This window comes from Saccopteryx leptura, chromosome 8 (genome assembly GCF_036850995.1).
Source record: "Saccopteryx leptura isolate mSacLep1 chromosome 8, mSacLep1_pri_phased_curated, whole genome shotgun sequence".
NCBI classification, from domain to species: Eukaryota; Metazoa; Chordata; class Mammalia; order Chiroptera; family Emballonuridae; genus Saccopteryx; species Saccopteryx leptura.
This window is the reverse complement of record NC_089510.1, coordinates 55893558-55902138: the sequence shown is the minus strand read 5'-3', so window position 1 is coordinate 55902138 and position 8581 is coordinate 55893558. Positions and strand designations below refer to the sequence as shown.

The window sequence follows — 8581 nt, the reverse complement described above, 5'->3', positions numbered from 1 at the left end:
GGGCGCGGCGCCCATTGGGCGGACGTCGACGCCCGGAGGCGAGGGCGGGGAGGCGTGCCGGGGACGCGGGGTTGGCCGCGGAGTCGGAGGGACGCGACCCCGCAGCCCCCTCCCCGGGGGGAAGGGGCAGAAGGAGTCAGGTGGGGGGCAGCGGGAGCGAGCGCCGAGGGCAGCACCATCTGGAGAGGCGGGACCGCGCGGCCTCTGGGGGGCAAGCGAGTGCGCTGGGCAGGGCGGGAGGGGGACCCCCAGCGGGGCGCGAAGGAGGAGCGGGGCGGGCTCAGCCCCGCGCTGCCCGAGCAGCAGCCGCAGCGGGTCGGGGTTCTCAGCTGGGGCCCGCAGCAGCTCCGCGGGCTGAAGCTCGGCGTGGAGGAGCAGGGGGGCGTGGGTCCGGTAGTGCAGGAGGAGGGCGGGGTGGGCGCGGGGGTACAGGAGCGGGGCGGCCGCGGCCACGAGCCCAGCCTGGGGGTGGTGTGGGGGACGCCGGACGGCGCGGACTGGAGACGCCCGCCCCTGTGGACGGGCTCCGCGAGCTGGCCTGTGGTGCAGGAGGAGGGGCTGGGGGTCCGCAAGCAGCATCAGGAGAAGGGGGGAGGCGTCCCCGCAGTGCAGGAGCGTGGGGAGGCCCGCGCCGGGGTGCAGGAGCAGGGGGAGGGGAGCCCACGCCGGCTTCTGCAGCTGTCGGAATTCGCGGACCGCTTCTGGGAGCGCGGGAACGGGCTCGAAAGTTCCGGGGGACTGGGCGGGCAGTACTGGGAGAGCTGCGGGCACCTCAGACGGGAGGCGGTGGTTCTAGGAGAGGCCCCAGCTCGCCGAGAGAGATTCGAGTTGGTGGGGAGGGCACGGCCTGTGGGGCCCCGGGGGCCTGAGGGGGAGGGGCGCCTGGGGGTGCAGGAAGCAAATTGGCTGCCTGGGGTGCAGGAGGGACAAGTGGTGCGGGCTGTCCAGGAAACGTACCTGGCCGGGAAGGGGTCCCAGGAGGGAGAGGGGCCCCCTGAGGAGCGCAGGATCCGGAGGCGCAGGCGGAGGAGGAGGTGGTAACTCACAAGCTGGGTGCCCAGCACCGGGATCGCTCCAGGGCTGAAGTGAGCACAGGATGTAGAGGTTTGGGGAATGGGGAACAGAAGAGCGCTGTGAACTTAGGAGCGTTGGAAGCCACGGCCTGAGAGCAGGCTGTGTCCTACTGGATCCTCTTCTGCGACCTCAGCCTGAACATCATCGAAACTGTCTGGAGAGAAGCAGAAGGTAAGGAAGCTCATTTCTGCTCTCAGCTGGAATTGGTGTGTTTGGAAGCAGGGAAGCGCATTACTTCAGGTGGGGTGCTCTCCAGACGGCCCTTGTTCACTCCCCTGCGTTTAAACGAGGGGGTGGGGGGGAGGGAGCAGTGCAGTTAACAGCGAGGCAGGTCTCCTCCCCCCAGTACTTTATATGCCAACTAGAGTGATGGGGCATTTCCTTAGAGTGTAGGTTGGAGGTGAGACTGGGTGGCTGCCAGGCATGGGCAGAAGGAAGAGAGGGTTAGCGGCAGGCTGAGGTTGCAGAGGAGGTACTAGTCTCTTGTCTCTACCTGCGGAGATAGGGATGCCTCCATGCCATCGCTGGGATGGTGCAATGAGCATAGGTTGTTGCCTCAAGTCCTCAAAACACATTCTAAAGATGGGAAGGGGACAGCTCTGTGTTAACAGGATCTTATTTTGCAACCCTGTTTGCCACGTGAGCTGAGGTCTGAGTGTGGCAGCCAGTGACTTGGGCACGAGCCGGACCTGCTCCTGCCACACCTTGTTACAGCTGATTAATATTGAGGGCCCAGAGCCAAGGATGGAGAGTGGGTAGAAGGGTGGAGAGCTACTGGATCGGCTTTCTGTCTGTGTTGGCTGTCAGGACCCCAGCCTGAAAGGGTAGGAGAAGACAGGGTATCTGCACTGTTGGACTCGGGGCATCCTTTGTGGCAGAGACCTCAGCCCTGCCATGTGGAGGTGGAAGATGGGCAGTTATGGCATCATGGGTTCTGTACCAGCTGGGGACAGCTCTTAGACCAACCTAGAGGTGAGGTTTGCACTGGTGGGGGCTAGATTTTGCTTCCTGTTGATTCCTTCATGGCCTGGGTACCATGCCTACTCATTCCTGACCCAAAAAGGCTTGGCCAACTTCTGGGCCTCTCCTCCTAGGGCTGCTTTTCTCATCTGGTACTGTCTGGGATTTTGCTTCTGTAGCCCTGGGGACTGGGGGAAGCTGTGCAGAACTGCTGTCTGCCCTCAAGGCCTTAGCAGGAGCCACCTCTGCCCCAGCCCAAGGTGTGGCTCTCAGTCACATGGCCCCCAGACCCCAATCTGAAGCAGACAGGGTGGAGATTGTTGGGAGGTGGGAGTGGTGGTGACTTCCCTAGTAGGCAGCCACTGGAGGAGCCGGTTAACCTGCTCCTCAGTCAAACAGAAACCTGTCTGTCAGCTTCATCCCACACCTGCCTGTCTCACTGCCATCCAAACACTCAGGCATCTGAAGTTCAGGTGCTTGTCCATGGTCCCTGGCTCTTCTGGGTTGGCCATACTGGTTCTGTCTCAGGCTTCAGTGCAGAAAATTGTCTATTCTACACACATACGTACAAACACACATCTTCACCCTATTTCAAGTTGGACTTTTTTTTTTTTTTTTGACCGAGAAGGAGAGAGGGACAGACAGACAGACAGGAAGGGAGAGAGATGAGAAGCATCAATTCTTCATTGCGGCACCTTAGTTGTTCGATGATTGCTTTCTCATATGTCCCTTGAGGGGGGAGGATGGGGGTGGCTCCAGCAGAGCAAGTGACCCTTTTGCCCAAGCCAGCGACCATGAGGTCATATCTCTGATCCCACGCTCAAGCAAGCGACCTTGGGATTTTGAACCTGGATCCTCCGCATCCCAGTCCTATGCTCTATCCCAGGGGTCAGGAACGTATGGCTTGTGAGCCAGATGTGGCTCTTTTGATGGCTGCACCTGGCTCGCAGACAAATCTTTAATAAAAAAATAATGTTAAAAATATAAAACATTCTCATGTATTACAAGCCATTCATTTCCTACTGCTCATGTTCATGGTTGCGATGGCTGGAGCCAATCACAGCTGTCCTCCGGGACAACACCAAATTTTTATTGGATAATGCTTAACGTACACGGATTGTTGTATGACTCTCACAGAATTACATTTTAAAATATGTGGCGTTCATGGCTCTCTCAGCCAGAAAAGTTCCCGACCCCTGCTCTATCCACTGCGCCACTGCCTGGTGGGGCTCAGGCAGAAGTTGACTTTTTTGAATTTGTGATTGATGAAGATGAAAAGGACTTTGCCAGATCTGGGTTTAGATGACTTACTAGCGGTGTAACCTGCTGGGCAAGTAATGCCTCTGGGCTTCAGTTTCCTGGCTTGTGCAGTGGGCCATGCCTTTTCCTACAGTTTCCTCAGAGGGCTCAGACCCTCTTTGCCAGTCTGGTAATCGGGCTGGCTGGCAAATGTTGAGGAGGAAGGGCCAGTGCTCCCCGATGTTTTCCTATGTTCCCTAAACTCACAATTATTCTCCTGCCCTGTGCTTTGTTCTGGAACATGAAGTGCTTTTGTGTTTTTAACATAGCTTTATTGAGGTATAATGATATGGTAAATGGAACATACTTAAAATATAACTTAATGTCTTAATATATTTATATACCCATGAAACCATCACCACAACCAAGATAATGAACATACTCATTATTCCCAAGCCAAGTTTTTTGGGCCCCTTTGTAATTCTTCTATCTCCCTTCCCCAGGTAACGGACTGGTTTGCCTTCTGTCACTATGCAATACATTATCTAGAATTTTATGTAAATAGACCATAACAACATGTGTTCTTTTTTTTTCCTGGGCTTTTTTTTACTCACTATAATTATTTTGAGATTTATCCATGTTGTTGCAAATATCAATAGCTCATTCCTTTTTATTACTGAGTAGTATTCCATGGTATGTATGTATTTGTCACAGTCTGTTTATTCATTCACCTATCAATGGGTTGTTTTTAGTTTTTGGTCATTATAAATAAAACTACAAACCTTTGTGGGAGTCTTTGTATAGACAAATGTTTTTTATTCCTCTTGGATGAATTCTTTGGACCAAAGTGATTGAATCATATGGTAGGTGTACACTTAACTTTTAAGAAACTGCCTCACTGTTTTTCAAAGTGATCATACCATATTACATACCTACCAGCTGTGTGTGAAGGTTCTAGTTTGTCCACTTCTTTGTCAGCATTTGGTGTGATTGATTTCTCTCTTTTTTTAAAGATCTTATTTATTGATTTTAGAGGACAGAGAGAGAGAGAAAGAGGGAGGAGTCGGAGGCATCAACTTGTAGTACAGGTGCTTTTTCCTCTCGTATGTGCCCTGACCGGGCTAGTCCAGGGTTTTGAACCAGCGATGTCAGCATTCCAAGTCAATGGTTTATCCACAGCACCACCTCGGGTCAGGCATGATTGGTCTCTTTAATTTTAGACATTCTAATAAGTTTGTAGTCATATCATTGTGATTTTAATTTGCATTTTCGTAACGACTGCTGTTGCTGAGCATCTTTTCATGTGCTTATTCACCATCTGTATATCTTTGATATTGTGTCTGTTCAGATTGTTTGCTCATTTTTTAATTGTGTGGGGTTTTTTTCCATATTGAGTTTTGAGAATTCTTTATATATTCTGGATACAATCCTTTTATTGGATATGTGATTTGGAAATATTTTCTCCTAATCTCTGGCTTCCATTTTAATTATCTTAACAGTGTCTTTTGAAGAGCAGAAATTTTAAATTTTAATGAATTCCAATTTACAAACTTTTTTAAAAAATGGGTTGTGCTTTTATTGTCATGTTGTAGATATCTTTGCCTAACCCAAAGCACTGGCTTTCTCCTATGTTTTATGGTTATAGTCTTTGATCCACTTGGGGGTTAATTCTTGTATATGGTGCAAGGTATAAATTGAAGTACATTTTTTTGCATGTGGAGATCCAGTTGTTTCAGCACCATTTGTTGAAAAAATCTTGTCTCTATGGAATTGCCTTTGCATCTTTGTCAAAAATCAATTGTCTGTATGTGTATTTTTGTAGATCTAATTCAGGACTTTCTTTTGTTCCATTGATCCATTCGTCTGTCTTCATCACTGTAGAGTTAGTTCTAGTAAGTCTTGAAATCAGGATAAGATCTTGAACTTTGTTCTTCCTTTTCAAAATGGCTTTAGTTATTCTGGGATCTTTGCATTTCCATATGCTTTTTACTTTTTTATTTTATTTATTTATTTTTTTTACAGAGACAGAGAGAGAGTCAGAGAGAGGGATAGACAGGGACAGAGACAGGAACGAAGAGATGAGAAGCATTAATCATCAGTTTTTCGTGGCGACACCTTAGTTGTTCATTGATTGCTTTCTCATATGTGCCATGACCGCGGGCCTTCAGCAGACCGAGTAACCCCTTGCTTGAGCCAGCGACCTTGGGTCCAAGCTGGTGAGCTTTTTGCTTAAGCCAGATGAGCACGTACTCAAGCTGGCGACCTCGGGGTCTCGAACCTGGGTCCTTTCGCATCCCAGTCCAACGCTCTATCCACTGCGCCACTGCCTGGTCAGGCAGAACTTTTTCATCTTTCAAAACTGAAACCCTGGCCTGGCCAGAGGTGGCACAGTGGATAGATAGAGCATTGCCTCAGGATGATTAAATCCCAGGTTTGAAACCCTGAGGTTACTACCTTGAGTGCAGGCTCATTGGCTTGAACATGGGGCTGCTGGCTTGAGCATAGGATCATCAACATGATCCCATGGTCGCTGGCTTGAAGCCCAAGTCAGTGGCTTGAGCAAGTGGTCATTGGCTCAGCTATAGCCGCTCCCCCTGTCAAGGCACATATGAGAAGCAATCAGTGAACAACTAGACTGATGTAGCTATGAATTGATGCTTCTCATCTCTCTCTCTCTCTCTCTCTCTCTCTCTCTCTCTCTCTCTTTCTACAAACAAAAATATTCTGAAACTCTATTATAAACAGTTAAGTCTCCATTCCACCTTCCACCCCCGCCTCTGCCAACCATTAATTACTTTCTGTCTCTATGAATTTGACTCCTCTAAATACTCCATAGGAGTAGACTCATACAGTATTTATCCTTTTGTTACTTTTTCCATTTAGTAATATAGCAAGGTTCATCCATGTTGTAGCATGTGTCAGAATTTTCTTTTTTAAGTTTGAATAATTGTATAAATACAGTGCATTTTGTTGATTCATTCATAGATAGTTGCTTCTACCTTTTGGCTGTTGTCAGTAATGCTGCTGTAAAATGGTGTTACTTTTTAAAATTTCAGTTTCCAATTGTTTGTTGCTAGTATATATAGATACAATTGATTTTTGTATATTGACTCAGATCCTGCCACCTTGCTAAACTGACTTATTCTGGTAGCTTTTTTGTATTTTCTATGGGATTTTATACATAGACTGTCATGTCATGTGCTAATAAAGACAGTTTTACTCTTCCTTTCTGATTTTTACTGTTACTTCTTTTTCTTGCCTGATTACATTGGCTGTATCCTCTAGTATAATGTTGAATAGAACATTAGATTCCTTGTTTCTTATCTTCAGGGGAAAGCATTCAGGCTTTTACCATACACAATGATGTCAACTGTCAGCTGGTTTTTCATATATGACCTTGATTGGGTGAGGAAGCTCCCTTATGTTCATATTTAACTGTGATTTTTAATAGGAATGGATGTTGGATTTTATCAAATGCTTTTTTTGTACTTATCAAAATGATCATAGGACTTTTTTAGTTTTTTCATATGTTGAATTACATTGATGATTTTCAGATGTTAAAGCAACTTCAATTCCTGAGACAAATTCTACTTGATCATAATGTATTACTCTCTATTTTATTTTTTTAAAGTTTTTTACAAAATTTTTATGTATTGATTTTAGCGAGAGAGGAATGGAGAAAGAGAGAGAGAGGAACATCGATCTGTTCCTGTATGTGCCCTGATTGGGCTCAAACCTGCAACCTCTGTGCTTTGGGCTCATGCTCTAACCCACTGAGCATCTGGCCAGGATAGTCATAATGTATTACTCTTTATGTATATTGTTGAATTCTATTTACTAAAGAATCTTTGCATCTATGTTTATTAAAATAGTTTTCTTTTTTTGTGTGATGTCCACAGGATTTGTATATACATCTTTAACATAGTCAGCCTCCAAATGATGTTAGTATAAGCGCCTTAAAATATCTCTCCTCCTTTTGTGCTGTTATTGTCAAAAGTTATGCATGTTATAAATTCCATACTATATTGGTATTGTTTTTGTTTAGTCAATTTATCTTTTAAAGTGACTTAAATAATAAGAAAAAATATCTTAACTATTTATCCATGTAGTTGCTATTTCCAGTGCTGCTCATGTTTTTGCAGAGATCCATATTTCTATATGATATTATTTTCTTTCTGTCTGAAGGTCTTTAATATTTATTGTAATATAAGTCTGTCTGCTGATTATGAATTCTTTCAGGTTCTGTGTGTTTCAAAAGTTAATTTAGCCTTTATTTTAAAAGTTATTTTCACTTTCTGATCTACTATCTGGTAGAACCAATGCCAAGGTGCCGATTTTCATGAAAACTGTTATAAGGAAGACCATCAATCTCAAGGTTGAACCTTTTGATACAATAGAAAATATGAAGGCCAAGATCCAAGGTAAGGAAGGAATTCTTCCTGATCAGCAAAGACTGATCTTTGCTGGCAAGCAACTGGAAGACGGATGTACTTTGTCTGACTACAACATTCCAAAGGAGTCCACTCTTCATCTCTTCATCTTGTGTTGAGACGTGGTGGTGGTATTAAGAAAATGAAGAGGAAGTCTTAAACACCACTGCCTAGAAGAATAAACATAAGAGAAAAAAGGTTAAGCTGGCTGTCCTGAAATGCTACAAGGTGGATGAGAATGGCAGAGTCAGTTGCCTTCATTCAGAGTCCCCTTCAGATGAATGTGGTGCTGGAGTTTTTATGGCCAGCCACTTTGACAGACATTATTGTGGTATATATTGTCTGGCCTATTGCTTTAACAAACCAGAAGACAAGTAATTGTATATGAATTAATAAAGGACATGAACTAACAACAAAAAATATTTCCATTGGAATAGAATTCTAGTTAGTTTTTTCTTTCAGTACTTTAATGATGTTGTGCCATTGTCTTCTCCTTTTCTATAGTGTCTGCAAGAAATTTGCTGTCATCTTTGTTTCCTTCATCTGTAGCATGTCTCCCTTGCCCTCCCCAGCTACTCTTTAAGATTTTCTCTTTGTCACTGATTTTGAGCAGTTTGATTATGAGGTGTGTTGGTGTAGTTTACTTCATGTGTCTTGTACTTGGAGCTCACTGAACTTCTTGAATCTGTGGGCTTACAGTTTTATCAAATTTGGAAAATTTCAGCCGTAAGTTCTTCAAAAATTTTTTCTGTTCCCAACTCTCTCCTTTTTACAAACACTCTAATTATATATATGTTATGCTCCTTGAAATTATCCCATTGCTCACTGAGGCTTTTTGTTCATTTTAAAAAGAATCTCTCTTTTTCCTGTTGTATTTT

General features: G+C 45.4%; 1 protein-coding gene across 1 annotated transcript in view; it reads left to right on the top strand.

Annotated features, from left to right (window-relative positions):
• The first annotated feature begins 791 nt into the window (after positions 1-791).
• Positions 792-8581, top strand: part of TNK2 (tyrosine kinase non receptor 2) — a 41190-nt gene continuing 33400 nt past the window's right edge. Inside the window, exon 1 of the mRNA XM_066347927.1 lies at positions 792-1245. The gene's annotated coding sequence lies outside the window, so the exon portion shown is untranslated. The remainder of the gene's footprint in view (positions 1246-8581) is intronic.